At 37.3% G+C, this 3962-nt stretch overlaps 1 pseudogene; it reads left to right on the forward strand.

Moving 5' to 3' along the window:
• The first annotated feature begins 302 nt into the window (after positions 1-302).
• On the forward strand, positions 303-3445 carry LOC107891804 (cysteine-rich receptor-like protein kinase 26; annotated as a pseudogene).
• The last annotated feature ends 517 nt before the right edge of the window (positions 3446-3962 follow it).

The raw sequence follows: 3962 nt of genomic DNA on the forward strand, positions 1-3962 counted from the left end.
TAAAAAGACAGTAATTACTAATAACGATATTTGTACTCACCTCATTGTAGCTATTGCAAAGAATTTTTAGTTGGTTTGTCAAGGTCAGAAATCATGCATGAAGGTTAATGGACTCCAATTTCACTCTTCTCTGAGCATTCCATTACTTTCTTGCAGCGTGTGGTAAAACTGAATTGAAGAGGCAGCGCTGAATGTTACACTATTTGTTTTCTTCATTTAAGTAGGAGGGGACAATATTTATAGCATATGGTTAAAGGTCACACAATTAATTTCCATTACCTTTTAACTTTGAATCATTCAACGTTGACATAGACTAATACACCATAAAGGTTTTTAAGCATCCAACTCCTTACTCCGTGACAGAAGGAGCACTGATCATTTTAACATACTCGCTTTGAAGATCTGCAGGCAATCATATCAATGGATCTTTCATGGCAGTTTTTTTCCTCTTCTTTAGTTACAGCGTTCCTTCTTACTCTTACCCTTGCTCAACAACAGCCTCCATACCTATACCACTATTGTTCAGAGACAGATGGTAACTTCACCAGAAACAGCACGTACGAGACAAACCTCAACCGCTTACTTTCGTCCTTCTCCCGCCGCACAGCACATGAAAACGGCTTCTACAATTTTTCATCAGGTCAAGGCTCCAACATAGCTAACGCAATTGCACTTTGCAGAGGAGATGTGAGCTCAAGTGATTGCTTCAACTGCGTCAATAACGCAAACACTGAGCTTAGAGATCGCTGCCCTAACCAAATAGAGGCAAGCATATGGTATGACTATTCATGTTCCGCTACACAAATCACTCCATCCTTGGTCGCGCGGAAACAGACCCTGCTTTCTTCATTTGGTATGGAGATAACGTGACGGATGTAGACGCTTTTAATCAGGCTTTGAGTTCTTTATTGGAAAGCCTAAGAAATAAAGCTTCATCAGGGACTTCTCTTGGGAAGTTCGCAACAGGAAGTACACGAGTTTCACCTTTCCGAACAATATATGCGCTTGCTCAATGCACTCCTGATTTGACACAGAATGGTTGCAGCTCCTGCTTGTCTCGCGTTATTGTTTATATCCCGCAATGCTGTGGAAGAAAACAAGGAGTCAGGGTAGGTATGCTTAGTTGTAATATTAGGTTTGACATTGAACGCTTCTATAATCTTACTGCTGCTGATACCACAACAACAGGTACCTTCTCTTCTCTTCTTTGTTTTATCAATTCACCATCTTGTATAAAGAGATTCCTATCTGTGAAAACAGAAAAGGGTTTCTCCATAATATCAAGATACTTCCATATTGGGGAGATCTAAACTTCACTATGTCTTCACTCAAAAAGGAAACACTTTTTTGAAATTTTGCAGGAAACAATAGTAATTCATCTGAAACAACTATTATCATATCCATCTCGGCTACTGCTTTTGCTCTATTTCTCATTTCCGGCTGCATCTTCATTATTTTAAGGTTGAGGAACCCAAAGCTGAAACCTCGAGGTAAGTAGAAGTATTAGTTTATTGGTTTTCTTTCTTTTGCAACGTTATGACTGAATCTACAATTTACTTGTTTGTATTTCATTTGTTATACCTCTGAAGAGCATGAAGCAACTGAAGCAGTGGATGAAATAATAACTGAAGAGTCTTTACAATATGATTTCAACATCATTACAGCCGCAACAGATCACTTTTCTGATGCAAATAAGCTTGGACAAGGTGGATTTGGAGCAGTTTATAAGGTAATACGTTAGAATTAAATTTAAAAAGAAGAAGAAGAAGAAGAAGGTATTGCACCAAATCATAAGTTCAATTAGCATATACATACACACATGTATATGATTCATTCTGATATCTTGTCAGGGCACACTTGCTGGTGGAAAATTAATAGCAGTGAAAAGGTTATCTTCAGATTCTACACAAGGAGACCTTGAATTCAAAAACGAGGTTCAGTTAATGTCCAATCTTCAGCACAGGAATTTAGTTAGGCTCCAAGGTTTCAGCCTTGAAGGAAAAGAAAGGCTTCTCATCTATGAGTTTGTGCCTAATGGAAGTTTGGATAAATTCTTATTTGGTATGATATGTCAGTGTATTAATGTATTATAGAATCTCTGCTACAAAGCTGAACACCAGCAACCATTTTTATTTCATTATTTCAAATTTGTACATTTTTGGTGATGTAGATCCAGTTAAGAAAGCGTATTTGGATTGGGAAAGACGATACAAAATCATAGAAGGTGTTGCTCGTGGACTTCTCTACCTTCATCAAGATTCTCGACTAAGAATTATTCATCGAGATCTCAAAGCTGGCAATATATTGTTAGATGCAGAGATGACGCCCAAAATTGCAGATTTTGGCACGGCAAGATTGTGTGCTATCGATCAAACTCACGGTGCTACCAGTAGAATTATGGGAACATAGTAAGTACCCCAAAATAAATTTTTGATTGATGATTGGTAATCACTGTCACTAACATAATCAGGACGATTCAAAAAATGAAAAGTAGTTAATTTTTCTTATATCGATTGCCTTGTAGTGGATACATGGCCCCTGAATATATAATGCATGGGCAATTTTCGGTTAAATCAGATGTTTTTAGTTTTGGTGTATTGATTTTGGAGATTTTAAGTGGTCAAAAGAACAAGATTTTAAATGGGGGTGATATAGAGCATCTTCTAAACTTTGTAAGTATCCAACTCTTCTGCATATTATGATGCATTAAAAGAATGTCGAGTTTATCACTTAGTAGGACTTAAACCTTACAGGCATGGAGAAATTGGGAGGCTGGGACAGCATTTGATCTTGTAGGTCCCAATTTGAGGGATGGATCCAGAAGTGAGCTAATGAGATGCATCCACATTGGGTTGCTTTGTGTTCAAGAAAATGTAGCTCAAAGACCAAACATGAGTGCGGTTGTGCTAATGCTTACTAGCTACTCTACCACTCTCCCACTACCCTCTGAACCTGCATTTCTTATGCACAGCAAAACTCAATCAGGGATTAAACTCTCAGGGGCAACAGCATTAGGTCGATTCCGAGACGAAATTGCGGTAGCCTCACAAAATCAGGTTTCCTGTTGAAGTTAGTTCCCATGCAACGAGTGTAGTAGCAATCGTTGCCATGCAACTCACATGGAGCAAAGAAGCAGCACATGCAGATCGTGATAAAAGGCAGCAGCTGGAGCCTATGAATGCTGTCCAAATTCAACCTATTTTGTTGCTTTGTAACTTAGTTCTTTTAGAAATTAGTTGGTAAATCTTTTGATGTAATTTTAGATGTTGATTGACTAAAATTCAGCAAAGCAACTAGTACAAGCTAGTTTAGCAATTTACAATGTATTTAGTGGTGTTAGGCAAGTGTTTAGGTAGCATTTTGACTTGTAAAATCTGACTTATGCATGATATATGTAATGGCAACTTGCCAATACTTGGTTAATGAAAAATCAGTTTGTTTTTCATTCATATTGTTGACACCATTTTTTTAACAAGATGGGGTCGACTTGGATTTTGAAAATGAAAACGAGTATGGGAGTCGCCACCAATCCTTTTTGATAAAGTGTGATTGGGCCACCTTCAAAAGTGGTTGTTTTTAATAAACGATTTAATTTTATTAAAACAACGAATTTTGGTCCACGAAATTCAGAAAAACGGGTTCGGGAGTCGGTTACGTACAAGAAAGGATTAGCACCCTCGTAATGCCCAAAATTGGTACCTAGTTGATTAATTAATGTCTTAGTGTCGAAGATTGAAAACTTTAAAGAGATTTAAAATACGATCATTTATTGAAATGTTAAAAATTTTGAGAAAATGGCATATTTCACGTTAATCGGGAAAGAGACTTATATCCAGTAAGTTAGGACCAATGTCTTGAATTCCTGATGCGCGAATGAATGCCAAAGATTTACTTATTTAGAATATTTTTAGCTATCTCGGATTAAAAAAAAAGGGATGATGCCCAGTAAGTTAGGACACGAT

The sequence above is a fragment of the Gossypium hirsutum genome, chromosome D09 (genome assembly GCF_007990345.1).
Source record: "Gossypium hirsutum isolate 1008001.06 chromosome D09, Gossypium_hirsutum_v2.1, whole genome shotgun sequence".
NCBI classification, from domain to species: Eukaryota; Viridiplantae; Streptophyta; class Magnoliopsida; order Malvales; family Malvaceae; genus Gossypium; species Gossypium hirsutum.